Consider the following 23,109-nt stretch of genomic DNA (forward strand, 5'->3'; position numbering starts at 1 on the left):
CCCCCAGCGGGGCCCTGGGGTAGCGGCTGCCAGCGGCCGGAGCCCATTAACCCCTTGGGGAAGTAGGTGCTACGACACCCACCTGCGGGGCCACGGCGGACGGGGGCAGAGGTCCGCTCCACCAGGGACCGGGGGCCCCGCGTCCCGGGACCCTGTAGCTCCTGGCTGGCTACAGCAAAGCTGATCATGTCGCTGGCTCGCAGGGCTTCTGAAGCGAGTGGGTGTTTCTGAGCTGTCACCCCTGAGGGTCCACACAAACCCCGGGAAAAACTTAAGAGGTCAGTGGACCAGACCAGACTCGGTAACTCTTCCCTAAGAGACCCGCGCAGGTCCCTAAGGGGCCACGCGGCCAGGACTGCCAGCCCCGTGAACTCCGTAAGGTGTGGAGGGACCGAGGACAACCGCCCTCGGTACCCTTCCGAGTCGGGCTTCGGGGCCCCGTCCCCGCTCCGGGACACTTACCTTCTTCCGGGGCTGCCATTTCATCATATTTGTACAGCCGATACGTGGAACATCAAGATGTTGGCTGGGGGCTGGGGGCAGATGCAGGGCAGCCGCGACTGCAAGTCATGCTGCCTCCCTCCCACCCCCTAGTTCTTTCCCATATTCACTGCGGAAGGGAAAAAGCCCAAGAGAGTCCAGTCCGCTCGCCTTCAGTTCAATGAAAAGTATCCCCAGACCACGAACACACTTCCCACCAGGCTAGGAAGTCCCAGCAGCCACCAGCGTACTCCTGCCAGCGCGGGGCATTTTCCCCGCCGGCGCCTGCGAAAGGAGCCTAGGCAGGGGGTCCGCGAGCCGCGGCCGAGACCCTCCCTCAGAAAACAGACTGAGAACGCGAGCTGCCGCAGAAACCCAACCGGGCTGCTGCCATCCAAACCCCTTTTGGCGAATTCTCCTCTTCTCAAAAAAGATTAGACAAGCAATCAAACCCTCACGCGCAGCCTGGAGCAATTCCCAAAATTCTGGGTGTATTTCTCGTTTGTAAAATTTAGCAAAGAAAATTCCAAAGATCTGTAATCAGAGCTTCTTTACGCTGTTTTTTCTCTTCCTTCTTGGATAACTTGGGGAAAGAATCTGTCCTTCCCAAAACGCCTACCTTCCCTGAACACTGTAAATAGGAAAACTTGGTTTGTGTGTTTAGATTTTTTGTTTTTTTAATTCCCAAGAACCTTAGTAGGGAAAAGCTGGAAGGAAATCCTGCAAGAACCCAACTCCGCAGCTCAGTCTGCACTAATGACTTCCTTCCCTCCGGAGCAAGCACAGCCTGCCCAGCTCCAGCCACATGAACAAACGCTTCTGGGTCTTAGTGCCACGACATCAGCTCACCGCAAAAAGTAAAGAATGCAGTTTCAGAGGCACCCAATGGCTCCTAAGGAAACGCAGCCGGAAGGATCTACAAGGTCAGTATACCTGCCCAAAGGATATACTTACAAATCTAAGTAAAAGAGTTATGGGCCGGGGCGGGGGGTGTCACTGCCCAAAAGGCTACAAAAACTTAATTTCTAATTTGAAGAAAGATTTGAGGTATATAACAAGATAAAATATTGCAATCAAGAATTCTATCCCTAAATCAGGCGTGGTGGCGCACGCCTGTAATCCCAGCACTTGGGAGGCTGAGGCAGAAGGATCACTGTGAGTTCGAGGTCAGCCTGGGCTACATAGTGAGCAGGTCAGTCTCAACTACATAGTGAGACCCTGTCTCAAAAAACAAAAATAAAAAATTCTGCCCCCAAATGTACTTAAACATAGATTAAATGTAGATTCTTTGCTTCTCCAAATTGAGTGCTAAATTTATTACTATAAAAATATTGCTATGGGGATTGTCATTTATCTTCTTCGAAATGATTCTTAGTTAAGATTAATCTACAAATACAAGATAATTCTATTACTTGTAATCCAATATGTCAACAACTCCTATTCTACCATGAGGCTGTTTTGATAGCCGGTAATAGTATAAGCTAATATAATATCAACTGATATACACAATAACAGTAACTGAGGTACTGAGTCCAATGCCCCCCAATGTTTAACTTCCTAGAGTCCTCTATGCAATGTCAGAACAGTCTTTATGGGAGACTATATGCAGATTATCACTAACTGTAACATAAATTATTAAAACATCCAAAACCATTACAGTTGGCCCTTGGTATTCACGCAGGATTGGCCGTAATATTCCATTTTCCAGATGAGGTTACTGAGATTCAGAGGAATCACTTGCTCAACCAAGACCACACATATAGAACATGATGGGGCTGGAATTCAGACCTACAAGGAACTTACACCAAAGACTATGCCCTTTTGATGGTGAGCAACATAGCTACGTGCCAGCCTAAGTCTATGAAGAACCAACTACTTAAGCATCTATTATTCGTCAGACTCTTTGGTAATCACTACAACTATGAATAAGAGGCTCTTGGGAAAAGTACATAATTTCAGGCAGCTGTCACCAATAAATCAGCTTCTCTTCCTAACTCTTCCTGTTCTGTCTATAATACCATTACTCTTCCAGGATTATAAACTAAAACCTTAACATCATTCCTTATAGCTAATCTATCATCAAGTCCTCTCACTTCTTTCCCAAACATTAGTTTCAAATTCCTATTGCTGACATCTGAAACTAGAGCCTCACGAAACAAATCATATATTAAGGACCAACTAGGTGTAAAGCGTCATGTGGGGTAGGCATAGGACTGAGTCCCGAAGTTAGTGCAGATTATTAAGAAGCTAGGACAGAAGTCCTACAAGAAGAAAGCCAGGCACTCAACGACTTACGTATCTAATGGATTATGTGGTCAGCAGGTGTTCCAGGAGAGAGAGAGAGAAATCATAACTTAACAAAGGAGCCTGAGGTAAAAAGTCAGAGGAGATGCAATTTATTCTGGCCCAAAAGCCACGTGCTTACCAGGGCTGTGACGGCTTTTGGGCTCTGGATTCTGACACCTGGGCTTACTTCTTAGCCGTCTCTTGCTCCCTTACTACCCCTGGTACTGGCCTTCTCCTTGTCCCTCATGCTTTCCGAGCATTCATTTGTGGTGCCCTCTGTGTAGTCACTCTTCCTTCAGATACCCTCAGCTCCATCACTCAGTTCCTTTGGGACTCCATTCAAGTATCTTAGAAGCTGTCTGTCACTATCCCGTATAAAATAATAGCACCATGACCCTCATACTGCTCTTTCTATATTCCTTGCAGTGCTACATTTTACTTCATAACCCTATGACACATTTTGCTTGTTTTTCATAAAATATCTATTTACCTCACAAGAACGTAAGTTCCAAGAGAACAGGGATTTTGTTTTGTTAGAACGCCAACACCCAGTGAATAGTGCCTCATACAAAGTAGGCAACCAATAAATATTTCTCCAATAAGACAATGAAAGAAAGAAAAAAAGAACAGTGTGAGCAAAGGAGACAGGCACATGTAAGACATATTCAAAATGTAAAATATTGACCTGCATAAATACGAGGTATATCTCAGAGCACTTGCCTGGCATATGTAAGTTTCAATCCTCACTACTGAAAAAAAATTAAAGTATAAGGCTTATATATGAGAACGACAGGGGAAGAACTTTATCTTGTTCAACTTTGTGATCTTCCACATCTAGAACAGTACCTGACACAGAAGAGGTACTCGATATTATGAGATAAAAGCATTAGTAAGAGGGGTGAGTGAGTGAAATTCTGCTCCTTTCCATATAAAGGAACCATTATCTTGGCAAGCTGCGTCAGAACCAAATGGCTAGAAATGTAAGACAAAGAAATTTGGACTTTAATCTACAGAATGCAAAGCACTGAAGAGATTAACAACAGGAAAGGGGAACGAAGTAACATTTTTCTGTTCATTCAGTTAGGTTTGGGTTTGCTTTGTTTTGTTTAGATCGGGTCTCATGTTGTCCAGGCTGTCCTTGAACTCCTGGGTTCAAATGATCCTCCTGCCTCAGCCTCTTGAGTAGCTGGGACTGTAGGCATGTACCACTATGCCCAGCGTGAAGCAGTATTTTTAAGCAACCAATATAATATATAAAATACACAGTATTAATATAATAAAAATATAAAATATATAAAACAAAATATTAACTATGATTTTATGGAGCTGTTTTTAGCTCTCTTTTTCCTGGTAGCAGGGACCGAACTCAGGACCTTGCGCTTGCCAGGCAGGCACAGCACCATGTTTTTAATTTTTTAAAAAACTATGCACATGATTAAAATCCTTATTACGACTAAAGTTCAGAGAAGTTAAGCTATGTATTCAATGCCACGTTGCAAGTCAATGGCATTGAAAGGACTGCAGCTGCAGCCCAGGACTTTTCTGCTTATAAACCACTGCCTGAATGAGGGGGGAAGAAACCTACAGTTGCTTTAGGAATCAAAAGAAAAGTTTCTACTCTCACTTGCTATATAAAAACAATTGTCAGAAGGGCACGGCAGGTAACATGAGTAAATGAAACAGGTCTAAAACAAAAGGGAATTGTGAAGACTGCAAACGTGGAGCTGCATGAATCATGTAAGAGGGACAGCTGCCACACAGCTCCCGTGAGTTGGTGTCATGCAGGAGTATCAGTCAGACACTGTCAGAGCCTCTAAACTTTCATGAGAAGCTAGACATCAGGAAATTTCTAGCTATTTGCCCCCAAAGCTTAAAGTATCCTAACAGGCCGAACAAAACACACCTGTAGGACAAAGTTCCACCAGCAAGTCCGAATTTGTGACTGCTGACAACCACTCAAGGCCTGGCTTTCCCACGTGTAAAGTGAGGGGCCTAATAGTTCCGAATTTGTGGGATAGTTTTAAGGCATTAATGAATCCCTCTTCACACCACTCTTGGTCTGTGAACTGGGCACAACCTCCGTGCTCAGATATTGTTGGGATTTAGCCGTACACAATGTTATTCAAACCCAGGGAAAGTGGGAGAGGGGGTGGTCGGAAAACAGGGGGCTGTTTCAGGAAAGGAGACAAGAAAATACGTCTGCTTCCAGAAAGAAATAATCAATCTAAACTTCAAAGTGAGGGAAAGCTTTAAACTGATTTTCAACTTTTTAATTCCTTTGGGTCGCTCATTTGTAATCACGTGGCACCTCTCCTGCTGTCTGCTGAGTGTTTCAGCTTCCATTTGGCGGCATCCACTTGATAAAGGACCATTACCTAGAAGCTGTTAAACGCCAACACTGTCTTCACTCATTTTTTTTTCTATTTCGTGTCTTTATTTATTTTGCTTAATACAAATCGCATTGATATTTATACCTGAAATCTTTACAGATTTACTATCACACTAATATACTTTGCCCATTAGGAATTATTTATATGGAGCTACCAAGCTAGCACAGTTCAAAATGTGTTATTTAACATTATTGTTTCAAAGATCCAACACTGAACAGTAAGAACGTATTTTCCCAGATCTGCAACTACTAAAAGGCATTTTTACAACTTCCTCATTTTTAACATAGCACTTTGCAAATCACTTCCCTAAAAGCTGATACTATAAAACAGTCTATTAAAATAGTATTTTTCTCAATAACTACTTGTCTATTCAAATCTGAACAAAGGCAAGAAAGAGGAAATGAATGGTGAGAACACACCTTTTTCACTGTTGTGAATTTCTTCAAGCTCTCCTAAGGAGTGAAATACCTCACATTGACCACAGGGTATATACCTGAAAAAGCTAGCTTTGTACTTATTTGCATTTATTGTGTTTTAGTTGTAGAAAATTAAACTCGATGTGAAACAGTATTTGGAAAATATATTAACTTTCAAAAGACCTCGAAATTAGTTTCAAGAATCTAAAAGATGTAGGGAAAATAAAGAGGTAAAGGTATAAGTGTATTTGATACCAAAAAATTCTGCTTTGTTAGTGATTTTTCACACAATTGGATTCTTCAAGAATGCGAAGCCCTTGCTTTGCTAGAAAAGAAACTAGAATAAGTTGCTACAGTAAGAATTCTGCCACACAGTCCTGCTGATGCGGGACATGCTCTCATTCTGCGGCAGGAAATTATAGCAGATGGCTCCCCACATCCAAAGAGGATCACATCTAACCTTAGCCACCTCACCTCCTTCCAACAACAGGCAGCTAAAGTCCTCCTCTTCCTTCCCTTTAACTCAACACTCATTTACTGACTGTTCATTGTGTACCAAAGACTGTCCCAGGATTTGTGAGACAGACAAAAATAAATCAGTTTATTTTCATCCTTGAAGAGACAGCAATCTGGAGAATACACGTACACAACTAATGAAAATAACAATAACAACAACAGCTAACACCAATTGATCTTGCTATTTTTGGACCCTTAAGAGCCTAGGCACTTAAGCACTAGAAGAATGGAATAACTAATGGCATCATCTCTCTTTAAGACGAAGGAAACCCTAAAGAATAATCAATTCTGACTGCGAAAACTAAGAAAGGTTTCACAGGATAGGTGGCACAGTATATTTCCAACAAGCAGAGAGAGGTTGCAGGCAGGAGTGTTCTAGAATGAATCAATAGAATGAGAGCCCAAACCTAAAGGTGTGATAATGTGACAAGTCATTACCAGACCTGAAAACTATAATGCAACCCAAGCTACAATGGAGTTTAGTTCAAAAGGCTGTGAGTGCTGTTCTACAGAAAACAATGATAATAGCTATCATTCGTGGATTATGTGCCAAGCACTGAAATTTTTTAAATATTTTTTATTTCATTGAAAGAACACTTTTATCAGGAGGAACTATTATTATGCCTATTTTATTGAAAAGAAAACTAAGGCTAAATCCCCAACACATCATGGCCAGAATATGGGAAGAAATTCAAATCAGTCAGACTCCAAAGCTTTGCTCTTAATTCCTGACTTAAAAGACAATGACGGGCCGGAGATTTGGCTCAGTGGTTCCACTCCCTGCCTCGCAAGGGCAAGGGCAAGGGCAAGGGCAAGGGCCAGAGTTCAATCCCCAGTACCAAAAAAAAAAAAAAAAAAAAAAAAAAACAAAAAAAAAAACAAAAAAAAAAACAAAAAAAAAAACAAAAAAAAAAACAAAAAAAAAAACAAAAAAAAAAACAAAAAAAAAAACAAAAAAAAAAACAAAAAAAAAACAGACAATGACAAACAAGCACAGGGTTTTAATCACAGCATTGGCAAATCTGAGTTTTATACTGATAATTCCGCAAAGATAGGAAGAACTGGTGACCAACAAGGACAAGAAGGCCAAATAAGTTCCTGTTGCAATTAATCAATAAGGGATGATGTACCCTTGATTTAGGGCAGCAGAAATAGAAAGAGGACGTTCTTGAGAGACATTTCACAAGCAAAGCAGATTGTTAAGAGCCTGTTTCATGAAAGGGAAAGTGAAGGAAAGATTTAAAGGAGAATCAAACATGCTTACCACCTTTAAAAAGAAAAGACATCCTATTATGGGTCACATAACAAGAGGTAGCTGACTGAAGTCAGTTTGAGACTTGTAGAGTCTGAGATACTGATGAAACGTAGAGCAGACAGGTGGAGGCACAGCCTAAAGATGGGTGGTTCGGTGGGTGGACAAATATGATAGACAGATAGATAGATATCAATATCTAGATAAATATATACGTATACATATGAAGCTGTAAAGAGATCTGGTGGAAACTGGAGCAGAGAAAGAAAGAGACTGCAAAAAGGGAGAGACAGCAGAGAGGAGAGAGTAGAATTGAATGGAATCTTAAGTAATGCTATGCTTTTAAATACAACTGACCTCATTGCCCAAATAGGATGAGAAACCTACTCAGTTTCGTTAAAGCAGTAATTTTTATTCGGCAAATACTGACTACTGTCTGACTCCAACCCTAGAGCCACCGTTTATTAGCTGTGTAACCTTGTGTTATTTCATTTTTATGTATCTCAATTTCTAACACTGTAAATGGAAATAATAATAGGACCTACCTAATTATGGTTGCTGGAAAGCTTGAATTAGATGTACAGCTCTGCACATTCACATAGTGTAATATATCTTCTACATAGAAACATCTTATGTCTAATATTGTTATTGTTGTTGTTGTTTTACTGTGATAACACTGGTTTTTTCTCCTCATCATACCATGGATTTGTATTGGTTATATCTTAGCACAAATTAATGCTCATATGTTTCACTGATATAATCATTTTTCTAAGCAGGCTTCTGCTTTTACTCACCACAGCAACTGAGACCAGGTTTACTATCCTGACATAACTAAAAGACTACACAAGGGCCAGGGATTTAGCTCAATGGCACTGTGCCTGCCTCACAGTTCGATCCTGGGTACCCCCGCAAAAAAACAGACTGGACAAAATAAAGGAAAAATACTGCTTTCCAAGTGTCTCAGATGCTAGAGCAATACTAGGAGCTCAGAGAGAAGCAGAACAAATGAGATGAGCCCTATGATCATCCCGGGTTTCTACCTGGGAGTACTTTCCATACCATGGGGCAGGACAGAAGTTGCAAGAGGGGCAGCTTGGTCTTGCAGAGTTTGAGGAAGACAAAATAACTGGAACACTCTGAGTAAGGAATTAGAAGAGGCTAGAAAAGTAAGGGCTCCAGAAATCATCACAGGGTCCCTTCGGTGTTAGGTGAATACTAATTTATCCAATGTAGAAGGAAATATCACAAAGGAGACAAGGAGAAGCTATAAGCTGAACAACTGCCAGAGCTCATCTGGGCTATAGGATTTGCAAGTATAAATCAAGTTTCAAAAATGGAGGAGCATCACTGAAAATACAGAACATTCAGCAGAGATCTCAAAAAGGTAATTATCTTTGTAGAAGGGGTAAACTAGCCCAAAATCCACTCCCACCTCACCCTACAAAGCTTAACAGTCTTGAAAGGAGCAAACTTAACTTACTTCTAACAGGGCCATAATTCACATGTCTTGCTGCCAGCTGGATTGAACCACCAGTGGTACATGCGTGACCGTCCGATGAAAGACTATACCACTTCTATCAACACCAGTGGCACGAGCTGCCCAATGGGCCAGTCATGCATGTACCAATGGTAGTTCAAGCCACTAGGAAAGTGTTAATTGGAAGATAATTTAACCATCTGCCAGAACAAAATTTCAACACTCTTTGAAAGAAGATAAGAAAATCTACTATTCAATTTAAATGTCTGCATTCATTTTCCAATGATGCTTATAAAAACATAGGTACCAGCCTAGAAGTATAAAAGTATGGTCAAAATATATGGTGAGCTGGGCGTGGTAGCAAATGCCTGTAATCTCGGCACTTGGGAGGATGAGGCAGAAGGATCACTGCAAGTTCAAGGCCATCCTGGGCTACTGGAATGAATTTAAGGCCAGGCGGAACTGCATAACAAGACTCAAAAAACAAAAACAAAACAAATATATATATGGTGAATATTTAAATTTTATAAATGTATTAGAGTAAAAGACTCATTGCCATTGATCCTTCTCAGAATATCCCCTCACAATGAATACTCTCATCCCACTGTTCTTTCCATTTCCTGAAACAATTCTGGAAGTCCTCTTTCATGAGTGGCTTTATGAGGTGTGACCAAAAATATGAATGCTGCTGCTGGGTGCCATCCAACAAAAAGACAGGCTGTCTTCCTCCACCTTATTCAGCAGATCTGGCACTGTGCGACTTTGTTCTTTTGCAAAGTCAAAATAACCATAAAAAGTAAATGTTTTCAATAGATTCAGGACATCAAGGCAGCCACAACAGTGGACTAGAAACACTTATGGAAAAAGACTTCCAGAACTGCTTCAGAAAGTGGCAAGTCTATCCTAAGAATGCTATGACTGTATGAAGAATATTCCCATGTAATCAGACCAATGAACTATGTATGATATCTCGGGCTGCAATCTTGCTACATGTCTTCACCGAGTAACCATAGTTGCAGAGCATGAATAATTTTGCTGTTATACAATTTATCAGTCAAGGAAAAATTTCAGCATGTGTCATCTGTAATTAAAACTTACCTTGAGTAGATTCCATTGCTTGGGTATTTGAGCCAGAATATGCAGCTTTGGGTTGACTAGCCTTACTAAAGATACCTTGACTGTGTAGTAATAGTGATTATGTGTGGGTTTTTTTTAATATGTGAATTTTAATTTTAAAAGATGCTTAAATTATGGGCTCATTTACGTTCTGTTTTTAACCAAAAGAGGCTATATTTCTCTGCCTGTGGTACAAGAGAGTTCTTTTCAATCCTAGGGCACGAAGTTGGTTGTAGGAAAAGAAAGTGGGTCCTTTTGAAAGCCCTTAAATGACTTACTACTTATGTCTACAACCAGTTTTACTGGCAATCAAATGGGTTACATTCACAGAACTATAACACAAATGTTCATGACACAAAAGACTAACTAGAGTTTTCAGGCACAGCGGAGAGTAGCGGTAATCTCCAGCTACTCGGGAGGTGGAGACAGAATGATCATGAATTTGAGGCCAGCTTTGGCCTTAGTGAGACCCTATCCCAAAATATTATTTTTTTAAAGGGCTGGGAATAATAGGTCAGTGTTAGAGTGCCTGCCAACATGAGTGACCCTTGAGTTCAGTCCCCAGGACCACGAAAAGATTTAAAAAACTAAAAAAGAATAACCATAGTCTTTTTATGGCTGACTTTTGAACTTATATTTTCTGTTTTGGGGGGCTTCCCCCTTATCTGCTTCCTAGATAATTACTGACAGCCATGATGAGCACACAACACCTAGTCCCAGTTTTTCTGGTAAAAACTGAATGTGAAATAAGTGATAAAAGAATCGTGACAGACAATAAACTCTGGCAATTGCCACAGCAACATCCAGTTTCTAAGTCCTCCGAGCTAGTGGACCTGAAGATCCAGCTCTGGCCCTAGTTGTGGTTCCAGCTCTAGTATCTCAGGACAACAGCTGATATGGCATCAATATGAATAAGATTCAAAATTTAGTCTCCCCTTGGTTTCTGAATATTTTCTAAAGCTAATTCACCAGCCTTCATAATGACTGCATGAGCCACCCAACCTCTTTTCAGTAAAGTCTCCCTTTAATTAAAATAGTCATAGTTGTTTTCTGTTACTTGCTACTCAGAAGCCTGACTGCCTCATTTGATTTTATTTAGGACACTTAAGTTTTGTTGCATGAACTTACCCATAATTATATATGTTGGAAAGCTCGAAGGCACCAGCTTCTGCCCTCTTTTTTATCAGAGATCTCTGCCAGTCTCAAGTGTATAACTATTGATTCCTAACTGATGATTCCCATATTAATGTCTCTCATACCTCTCTGCTGAGCCCTAGACTTGAAAAAGTAACTTCCTGCTCAACCTCTTCACTAAGATCTCTAACAAGCATCTCTGACTTACATAGCCAAAGAATCTTGTCCATCTTCAGTTTTGTTCTATCTCAGTCAATGTCACCTTTGTTTGGCCAGCAGCTCAGCCAAAAAACTTTAAAGTCACCTTTGATTCTTCTCCTTTCCTAGCCCTCAACATCCAACTCATCAGCAAGTCCTCACCTCTTCCCTATAAAATCTAATCAAAGAGCTGGGGAGGATTTAGCTCAGAGGTGCTGCTGCCTGCCTTGCAAGTGCAAGGTCCTGAGTTCAACCTCCAATACCCAAAAAACATTTAATCAGATACTACTATTTCTCATCTTCACCTCTATCCTTTCTTCTTTAGCCAAAGATGCTATCAGTATCATCCGGACTACTGCTACAGTGTTGGCTCTGCCTCCTGTTATCTCTCTGTGTAGTCAGAAATGATCTCTCTATAATGTAAATCAGATCATGCATATTCCTTATTGAAGACATACTTAAGGATTTCCTTGGCACAAAGAATAAAATCCAGTGCCTTTCCCATGGCCTAAAAAGTTCCATATGATCTAGCCCCTACTTTTTGCCCTTATTTCCTCCTACACTTGCCCTTCACTATGCTGCAGCCAGAAATGCCTCCTTTTCCTTCCTTCCTGACCTTTCTGATTATAGTTATGTCTGCCTGGAAAGCTCTACCTCCATAACAAGTGTTTCCTTCTCTATATTCAATTATTTTTTCAAACAGAAAGTCATCCAAGAGGCTTTTGCTGATCAAAATTCACTCCCTTCCCTAATCACTATACATCCTATTACTTTGCTTTGTCTTCTTCAAACCACTTGTTACAATTTGAATTTACAAAACCGGGCACGGTATACACTGGTACACTCCTGCAGTTGTAGTACACTGGAGGGTAAGGTGGGAAGACCTCCTGAGCCCAGGAGCGTGGGGCCAGCCTGGGCAACACAGTGAAAGGAAAGAAAAGAGAGAGACAGAGGAAGGGAGGAAACAGAGAGAGAGAGAGAGAGAGAGAGAGGGAAGAAGGGAGGAAGGAAGGAAGAAGGAAGGGTGGGACAGAGGAAGGAAGGAAAAAAGAGGAAGAGAGCATATGGGACGGAGAAAGGGGGCGAACAAAGGGAGACAGGGAGGGAGGAAGGAAGAGAGAAGAAGAAGGAAAGAAAGGAAGAGAGAGACAGAGAGATTTGAAATTGCATTATTTACTCATTTAACTTGTGTGTCTCCCAACAAACTGCAAGCCCCATGGAATGGTATCTGTCATCACTGCAAGTCCAATCCTTAGAAGGGGTCCCAGCCTAATAATGACATACCAAATATCTGTTGAACAAATGAATTTATATAATGTCAGTTATATAATAAAATTAAATACAGAGACTTTACCTTCTTAATAAGATTGTCAATGTGGCATTTAACAACCTATCAAGAGATACTTAAAATACCTTAAGTCCTGAAAGATATATTCTGTCAAGTGATGAAAAAAAAAAAGGGGTCTTTACCTATAAATCAGTACTCAACCCAGGCCTAAGCTGGAAGTGGTTAAATTGAAACAGATATAAATTTCTGGAAAAAAAAATCAGTAATTATTTTTTAAAATAATTATTGCCCAATAATGTTTTCTCTGCAAGAACTATAATACTATCACTTTCTATGTTCCTTTATATTAGAGAGAATCTCGTGCTACCCAAAGATGAGTAGATAAAATAATCTTTAGATCATTTAATAAATAAATTAAAAACACTTTGAAATTCTTAGATGAAATACAAATCACTTGTCAAAAGTACAATCTTATTTGTCAAAACATGAAATTGAAAAAAGAGAAGACACAGAAATAACAGGCTCAGAGCTGCCAAATTGACAGCCTGTAGTAAGTGAGATAGTCAAAACATTCATATGCTAATTTTTAGAGTGCTGTCTATCTGGCCACCCATACAAAAACAAAAGAGGGCTTTTTCTTCGTATTTCAAAAGTATATGAATGGGTCACAGAGTAGACACTGATTACCAGATTAAGGAACAGCAATTTAGTTCGTGAAGAATTTCCATTTAAATTCTGAGAGTTCATAAAAGACAACTACTAACTGACTTGCTTGGGAAGTAATTCAGAAGATTCGACTCCCACAAAAATATTCTTTATCACCTATATCACTTATCATAATTATTGGCAGTCTTTTGGGAGATGAACATAATGTCAGAGATTGCTTTCCAGATTAGCTATATACTATTAATGGCAAAACTGAACTATCAAAAACACATCAAAATAGGTTTAATGATTTAACTGAATGAAACATACAAATATTATTTTAATTATTCTCTTTTTCTTTTCTTGTTGGCAGTTGAACGCAGATCCTCACACATGCTAGGTATGCCCTCTACCATTGGCCCAGACCTTTAAAACATTATCTTATTTGCATTCCCCCAAAGTAGTCCTCCTACACTAATGTCTATAACACTAATAATTCTAGCAGTTCCTTGAAATGTTTTTTCCATCTGGCTGATGAGTTCATCATACCTGTCCTCTATTTTCTGGAATGTGGAATTTGGTCTAGCAATAAAACCAAAGTTTTGCTCAAATTTTCTTGGGTCAGAACGCTAGTGGTTATAGACTTGAATTCACATATTATGCTGCTAAAAAGGAATGTGGCTATATATTACATGATTCCATTTATGTGAAATGCCCAAAATAAGCAAGTCTATGCAAAGAGAAAGTAGATGTATACAACCAGTATCTGGGGAGTGGAGAAAATGAGGAGTAAATGTTAGTGGGCAAGGGGTTTTTTCTAGGGAAAAGGAAGATGTACAGTGAGAATGATTGTATAACTTTCCGATAAAACAAGCAAGCACACAAACAAAACTACTAAATTATACAATTACAAGCCTAAACTTTATATTAATTCAATGTTAATAAAGCTATTGTGAAAAAAGAAATGTGCCCAGATGTCTCCAATCCATAAAAAATTAAAATACAAAGCTCCCAACAAGCAACAGCCAGAGGCCTGCCTCAATACCATTGGTAAGTGTGTGCCGATCCCAGTGAGAAGGCAGTACGGGCCACAGTGGCACAGCTACAGGCATGTCCAGCCAGGACCCTGCCCCGACCACAGCTGTGTGGGCCAACAAGCCCCAGACAAAGATCTGCAGGGAAAAGAGCTGCACAGGCACACAAGAAAATGAGAGAGGCCTGCCCCAAAACCATTGGCCCCAGACAGAACCCCTCCCAGAAAACAAAACAGTGCAAAGATCAATAAGGACACTACTCTACACCCAGGAATTGGTGCAGTAGTGAGGGCAGAGAAAGACTGTTCCATGGCTTGCTAAGAATTGAAGACCACTTGGTTGAGCAAAAAGTTGCCTCAAAAAAGGTGCAGCAGGCTGCATCTGTTGAAAAGATACATAAACAATCTCAAAAACAGACTTCCAGATCACCTAAGGCAACCCCAAAAGGCAATGAGATGGAACAATCTGATATTCAACCACTTGGAATTCCTGAACTGGTTATGAAAAGGATCTGAAAAAATTAAATCAGAAATTATTTCCCAGATAACAACAGATTGTGCCTAGAGTGCAAGACATGATTAATAAATCTAGAGCAGACACAGGAAAAAAAAAATAGAGGAGCTGAGGAAGATCATGGAATCTCAGCACAGGAAACAAATGGAATCCATAAAACAGATGCAAACAGATTTCCAGGACACTGAAAACTCCACTGTAAGTTAACCCAACGGAATAAGCTAGTGTGAGGAGAGAATTTCAGATATAGAAGACAGGATTGCAATTAGTTACCAGGAAAAGATAAAATTCTTAAAAATATTAAGGGACCATGTGAAATTATTCCAGCAGGTGCTAAATGATGTAAAGAAGAATAACTTAAGACTGGAGTCAATGAAGAAATAGGAGAGAGTGCAAACGACATTAAAAAAAAAAAAAAAAAAAACAATTCACAGAAGTAATGGCAGAAAACTTCCCACACAGGGGAAAAGAACTTGACATACAGATAAATGAGACATACAGGAATCCAACTAGCTGTGGTTTTTAAAAAAATTACACCTAGGGTTATAATAGTTAAGATTCCAGAAACCAAGTGATATAAAAATAGGACACACATGTAAATACAGAGTAGTATCTCTAGTGTGAGAAAGTGAAAGTGTAAATAAGGACTAAAAGGTATAACAGATAATGTGAAATAGGAAGAAAAGGGACAAAAAAAGAAGGGGAAATGGGTGGGGTAGGGGAAATGAAAGAAGGGAATGGAATTAATATGAGAAAATAAAAAATAATGGAAACAAAGTCTTTGTAGATAGAGAGGGGTTGAAAGGAGGGCAGGGGAATGGGGAAAAATAAGAACCACGGTTGGTTATGTAAAGGTACAAATTTCCAAAAACAAATGTCATTATAGTATACACAATAAATGTACCAATAAAATTAATTAAATAAAAAAATTCTAGAAGCCCAACTGAAGAACAAAATTCTACAAGCAGTTCGAGGAAAGAAATAAATCACATAAAAAGGAAAGCCTATCATAATCACAGCAGACTTCTCCAAACAAACCCTCAAGGCAAGAAGAGATTGGAGTGACATATTGCAAGCCCTAAAAGAAAACAACCTCCAGCCCAGACTGATGTACCCTGCAAAACTGTCTTTCAAAATTGATGGAAAAAATCCAGGTGTGGTGGCTCACGCCGCTAATCCCAGCACTCGGGAGGCTGAGGCAGGAGGATCGTTGTGAGTTCAAGACCAGCCTGGGCTACATAGTGAGTTCCAGGGCAGTCTCAATTACATAGTGAGACCCTGTCTCAAAAAATTTGATGGAAAAATAAGATACTTGCATAACAAAGAGCACCTGAGGAATTTCATGAATACCAAACCAGCACTCCAAAAGCTTTAAACACTATCCTAGGAATATAAAATGATCATCAAAACCCCAGGAAGCCCAGAAGAATGAATCCATTAGGCATGCCAAGAAATTAAATGCAAAGAGGGAGGATCCAACAAAAAAGAAAAAGTCATGATAAGGATAAGTCAATACATATCAGTTATAACCACTGATGTAAATGGTCTCAGCTCACCAATCAAAAGAAAGAGACTGGCAGAATGAGTCAAGAAGCAAGATCCAACAATGTGCTGCATACAAGAAACACACTTAATTCAAAAAGAAACTCACAGACTGAAAATTAAAGGGTGGAAAATAATATTGTATGCAACAGGAACCAAAAACAAAAAAAATCAGGAGTAGTTACCCTATTTGCAGATCAAATGGACTTCAAAGCAACAACACTGAAGGACTAAGAAGGACATCCTTGTAAATGCAAAAATCCAAGAGGAAGAAGTGCCAATCATAAATATACATGCACCAAACACTAGTGCACCCCGCTATATAAAACAAATACTAATGGATATGAAAACTCAAATAAGCACTAATACAATACTGATGCGGGATGTCAATACCTCACTGTCACTAATAGATCAACTAGACAGAGAATAAACAACGAACTGCTAGAACTCAATTAAACGCTTGAATAAATGAACTTAACAGATGTTTACAGAGTGTTCCACCGCACAAAATCAGAACAGACATTCTTTTCAGCTGCACACAGGTAGTTCTCCAAAATAGACCACATGCTAGCTCACAGAACATGTTTAAGTAAGTGCAAAGGAACTGAAGTGATCCCCTGTATATTACCAGACCATAGTGCGATGAATTGGAGATCAATAGCAATAGAAGCCACAAGAATTTCATAAACACATGGAGATTGAGCAACACACTTCTGAATAACCAATGGGTCATAGAGGATATTAAAGAAGAAATCAGGCAGTTCCTACAATTAAATGACGACAAGACAACATATTGGAATCTATGGGACCCAATAAAAGCAGTCTTACGAGGGAAATTCATAGCAGTGAAAACACTTAATAGGAAAATAGAGAGAGTGCAATTAACCTGAGGCTGAACCTCAAGCTTCTACAACAAGAAGAGGAGGACAAACCCAAAGCTCATACAAGGGAGTAAATTATAAAGATAGAGCATAAATCAATGCAATGGAGACTAAGAGAACAATACAAAAAATAGATGAAGCAAAGAGTTGGCTCCTTAAAAGAATAAACAAAATTGAAAAACTCTTAGCCAACCTTATCAAAACAAAGGAAAGAAAAAACCCAAATCCAAATAATTCAGAATGAAAAGGGTAAAATTATAATGGACCCAGCAGAGATCCAGAGTATCATCAATACCTGCTTTGACAACCTTTATGCTAATAAGACGGAAAATACAGAAAAAATGGACAGATTCCTAGATTCATATGAATTACCTAAATTGAACAAAGATGACCTAGAAATTCTAAACATCTCAATATCAGTCAATGAAATTGAAACTGTAATTAAAAGCTTACCAACTAAGAAAAGCCCAGGCACTGATGGATTCACTGCTGAATTCTATAAGACATTTAGAGAGGAACTACTGCCACTATTGTTTAAACTGTTCAATGAAATTGAAAGGGAAGCAATACTCCCAAGTTTATTCCTGGGAGAAAGCATCACCTTGATCTCCAAAGCAGTGAAAGACCCAGCCAAAAAAGAGAACTATAGGCCAATGTCACTAATGAACATAGACGCAAAAATCCTTAATAAGATATTGGCAAATAGAATGCAGAAGATCATCAAGAAGATCATACAGCCTGACCAAGTGGGATTCATCCCAGGGATGCAGGGATGGTTCAACATATGCAAATCAATAAATGTAATACACTATACTAATAGAGCCAATGATAAAAACCATATGGTCATCTCAATAGATGCAAAAAAAGCATTCAACAAAATCCAACATGCATTCATGATAAAAAAAAAAAAAACCTGCAGAAAACTGGAATAGTCTCTACCTCAATCTGATAAAAGCCATCTATGAAAAACCAACAGCCAATATCATACTAAACAGTCAAAAACTGAAATCCTTCACAGTAAAATCAGGAACAAGGCAATGATATCCACTATCACCACTCCTGTTCAATATAGTTTGGGAAACACTAGCCACAGCAACTAGACAAGAAAAAGAAAAGGAACAAAGATAGGAAATGAAGAAGTCAAACTGTCATTATTTGCAGAGGACATGATACTCTATATAGAAGACTCCAAGGACTCCACCAAAAGTCTTCTAGACTTAATAACCAAATTTAGTAAAGTAGCTGTATACAAGGTTAACAAACAAAATCAATAGCTTTTCTGCTAGTCTACCCAAAAATAAGACTCACTGAGAGAGAAATGGGGCAAACAATTCCTTTCACAATAGCATCCAAAAAATGAAATACATAGGAATCAACCTAACAAAGAAATCAAACAGGGACAAGGGGAAAAAAAGAGAACCAAGACCTGTCATGTAAAGGTACAAGATCCCAATAATGAATGTAACTGTACTGTATACATAAAATGTACTAATAAACTCAATGAAGAAAAAAAAAAGAAATTGAAGACCTCTACTCTGTATTTTTTAAATTGAGTTTATTGGTACTTTTTAAGTACACAGTACAGTTACATTCATCATTGCTATTTTGTACCTCTACATGACAGGCCTTGGTGAAAGACCTCTACTCTGAAAACTATAGCACTCTGAAAAGAGGAATGAAAGAGGAAATCATAAAATGGAAAGACATTCCTCATTCTTGTGTAGGAAGAACCAATATAGTGAAAATGGCCATACTCCCAAAACTTCTATATAGATTCAATGCAATCCCAATTGAAATTCCAGCAGCACACTTCATGGACTTGAGAAAACAATCCAAAAATTCATTTGGAATAAGAAGAGACCTAGAATAGCAAAAGCAATTTTAGGCAAAAAGACAAGGTAGGGGGTATCACAATCACCAACTTGAAACTACACTATAAAGGTACTGTGATAAAAAACAGCATGGTACTGGCAAAGAAACAGCCCCAAGGATGAATGGAACTGATTAGAAGCTGCAGAAACAACTCCAGACACACTTGGCCACCTCATCTTCAACAAAGGAGACAAATACCTTCACTGGAGGAAAGGTAGCCTCTTTAATAAATGGTGCTGGAAAAACCAGGTTTCAACTTGCCAAAGATTAAAACTAGACCTAAATCTCTAGCATGCACTAAATTAAAATCTAAATGGATCGAAGATCTAAATATTAAAACAGAAACACTAAACTGGCTCAAAGAGAAGCTAGGTAAAACTCTTGAAAACATTGGCGTAGGAAAAGATTTCATGAACAAAAGCTCAGTTTTCATAAACTAGCACAAAGAATCAACAAGAGGGATCTCTTCTTATTAAAAAGCATCTGCACAGCAAAAGAAACCACCAACAGAGTGGAGACAACCCAAAATGTGGGAAAAAAAATTTCACCAGCTGTTCCTCAAACAAAGGTTTACTATCTAGAATATATACAGAACTTATAGAAGGGTGAAGGGAAGGCAGGGATATGGGGAAAAAATAAGAACCAAGACCTATCATGTAAAGGTTCAAGATCCCGATGATAAGTATAACTGTATTGTTTGCTTTAAATGTACCAATAAACTTAAAGGGGGGGGGAACTTACAAAAATCAGACCTCCCAAATTTAAGATGCAATCCAAAAATAGGCATCTGAAATGAACAGACATTTCTCAGACAAAGAAGTAGAAATAACAATTAAACACATTTTTAAAAAGTTCAACATCACTGATCATTCGAGAGATGCAAATGAAAACAAACTGAAGGCCCTTGTTGCTTTTTGCTGTCTTCTGCTGCCGTGAACTGTTTCCCTTGCTGCTTTTGCTACCCTGTGGGCACCATGCTATTTCTCCTCTATAATGCCTGTTTGTCATCCCTGCCTTCGAGCCAGGTGATTATGGACTGAAACTTCTACAAACTAAGTAGCTCAATTGACCACAATGGCACACGAAAACCCAGATTCGCAAGTTTTAGAGGAAGTTAAAAGTGAATCATCAGATGACTTTTGCATGGATAAGGGAGATGATAATGACTTTGATGTTGGCCATGTAATCCAAATTTCCTGTGGCATGAAATGGAGCAAGAGCTGACTCATATAGACACAGGAAATGCCTCCATTCCTTGATTCAGGTGATGAAGAAACATCAATGTGACTACGTATTTGACTAATTTCTGGTCTGGTGGGCTGAAGGGAGGCCCAGTCAGGTGAGGTTCCCAAAGAAAAAAAATATGTGGGGAGCAGAAATTACAAAGCAGGAACCCAGCTTTATTTTCCAACCAAGCACTTATAGTCATCAGTTTACTAAGACAGACTAAGACCAAACATTCTGCGTGACCTTGCAGGCCATGTACTGTATGTGTGTGGTTGTCTGTGCTGATTCACTATTATATAACGAAGCCCCTAGTGTGTGCCTGTGTTAAATGATGGGGCTGTGTCCTCAGGTGCCCTCAGACACCCACATCTCACAGAAGCCCCCTTCATAGTCAAAATATTGCAAAATAGTCATGCAACCAAATGGAGTGATCCACCGTTAGAACTAGGTCCACATCCAGCTCAAAATGAACATTTTAATACCTAGAAGTACACAGAAAGTTATGGAATCTGGAACTTATCTAGAAAGAAAGATCTAACAAAGTATGGCTGAAGGAAAGACTGTAGGGAACTAAAACCATGTCATATTCCTACACCCATGAGTTTGGTAATGAAGCCACACGCTAATCATCACACTGGCACCTTTGTTTTCCTGATTACATCCATATATTTTCTTTTATCTCTTGATGCTTACTTTTTAATTTACTTTATAAAAGGCATTTATGAAAAAAAACTAAATTAGTGATAAGATTCTATCTTCGCTTCAGAAGGGAAAAAAATCTTAAGACCGAATCTTCCTTAGAACACGATTTACAATGAAATATTCATTTTCCTTCCCAGTACAGGGTTTCCATTCTCTCCGGTCACTAGGTATAGACCCTCCCCATTAGCACTTCCTTTTCAATACCTTGTGTTAACCTTCCCAGAATTTTTACATCCTTTTGCCTGAACTGTAGCATTCTTCTCTGTCTCACGTCCTCTTCCAGAACAGAAGGAAACAATACCACTTGAAAGTATGTACGTTAAGCTAGACTTTAAGGCACAAAAATGACAGGATGTTATAGTCTTTTACAGACTTCATGCCAGATGCTTTCCATTTTACAGACTTTCCCCAAACTTTGCTTTCAGACTGCATTTCAGTACCTCTATGGCTGATGATTAGATATAACCAAAAGAACTGTAAAACATAGATTCATATTTTTCTGGGGACTGACATTTGCAAACTCTGCTTTTTCTCACTGAAGAGAAAACTATTTTCTTCACCTGTTTTCTTGAAACACAATCAGGGTAAACGCTGCATGTAGGAAAACTGAAAGAATACAATACATTTTCTAGACAAGGAAAAGAGAACTGGAAGATAAATTACATATTTTTTTTTCCTTCTAGAAACTGTCAATTAGACACAAAAATAGGTTTATCTGATTACATTGGCCAAGGTTAGATTTAGCAGCTGGTACTAGATAAAAAGAAACAATAGTGGCTCAACTAAGAGAGAAGTTTCATTTTCTCTGATACAAAGTCCAGGCTGACATCTCACCAATCATAAAAGACTCATTTGCCATCCTGCCCCGCCCCATCATGGACACAGAGCCTTCAACTACAGTCCAAGCGATCTGCTTAGGCTCCAGCCATCATATCACATTCCAGCCAGGAGGAAAGAGAAAGGAAGAAAAGTACATCCCTCCCTATAATGATATGTTCTAGGAGTTGTTCTGGACATTTCCGCTTATATCACACTGGCCAGACTCTAGTTATAACTGAACCCTAGCTAAAAGGTTGGGAAATAAGTCTTTATTCTGATGGCCAAAGTTCCAGCCGATAAATATACAGTTTATTCCTAAGGTAAATGGGAAGCAAATATTCGGAAAGAGCTAGCATTTTCTGCCACAGTATTTGATATAATATTGTTTTTGAGCACCAGGACCCAACTTACGACCTCAGGCAAGTCAGCTTACATTTTCTCACAAAAAGTCTCCCGATTCTCAGCATGAAGACTATCAAGTAGAAAAATTCCAGAAAATATCAGGTTATATTGAGAATGCTGAGATTCTCAACACTGAGGCAGCAGTAAATTTGCTAAGGATTGTACGTGGCATTTGAGCAATGAAAGGAAATAAAACATGCTGATTTGATACTCCGTGTTCCTCTTTCCCCTGAGATCCTCCCGCCATGTGGCAGGTTCAGACATGGAGAAAACTACACTGCACGGTATTAATACTATATGAGAAATGGTATAGCAAACAAAAGTAATAAATCTCGGAGAAATCACACGAAGTAGGGAGAAGGTGAAATGTGACTCGGCACCAAGACTAGCAAAGAGCAGCACGGTGTGTGATTAATCCTGCACGGCCGCATTTACACTCTAATTTGCTCATATAAATGCATTAAGCCAGATGGTTTTAGAGACTAGCACTCTGCACATACTTGTGGGTCAGCACCCACATCTTCTGTACTTTATGGGGGCCCACGCCTGGGCAGTACTCACCCTTCATTCTTTATCAGTCTCTTACCATAAACTGCATTGTTCTTATTTTTCCCTATTTCTCAGAATGAGTATTCTCATATCTAATATATATGCCTATGCCAAAATCTGCTGCTGATCTTGCAAAGTAATCTATTAAGAAGATAAAATAAGCTAATTAATACTTTGACTTAGAACGCTTAAGGAAGATAAATATGGAAAGGGATATGTTATTCTATTTCTGAAAAATTAGCACCTTCTATCCAAACATTGATGTCATATACTTTGCTAATATAAATCCTATTCCATCTATTGAAGAATAATCCACACTATGAACTGTAATTTTTTTTTTTTTTTTTTTTTTTTTTTTTTTTTGGGGGTT

The 23,109-nt window shown here is 39.1% G+C and overlaps 1 protein-coding gene and 1 long non-coding RNA gene across 4 annotated transcripts in view; one reads left to right on the top strand and one right to left on the bottom strand.

The window, feature by feature from the left end:
* LOC104848028 overlaps positions 1-2,435 on the top strand; it is a 35,872-nt gene extending 33,437 nt beyond the window's left edge. For 2 of the 3 annotated variants that reach the window (XR_776296.1, XR_776295.1), the window contains 2 exons: positions 1,170-1,403; positions 2,189-2,435. This is a non-coding gene — a long non-coding RNA (uncharacterized LOC104848028). Of the gene's footprint in view, positions 1-1,169; positions 1,404-2,161 lie in introns of all 3 variants that reach the window. The other variant, XR_776297.1, reaches the window with a different exon arrangement.
* The window catches only part of Ttc28 (tetratricopeptide repeat domain 28), a 558,472-nt gene that overhangs the window by 398,322 nt on the left and 137,041 nt on the right, over positions 1-23,109 (bottom strand). The gene's annotated exons all lie outside the window — the stretch shown is intronic.

Source organism: Fukomys damarensis, unplaced genomic scaffold (genome assembly GCF_012274545.1).
Source record: "Fukomys damarensis isolate Sample0158 unplaced genomic scaffold, DMR_v1.0_HiC HiC_scaffold_12, whole genome shotgun sequence".
Lineage (NCBI taxonomy): Eukaryota > Metazoa > Chordata > Mammalia > Rodentia > Bathyergidae > Fukomys > Fukomys damarensis.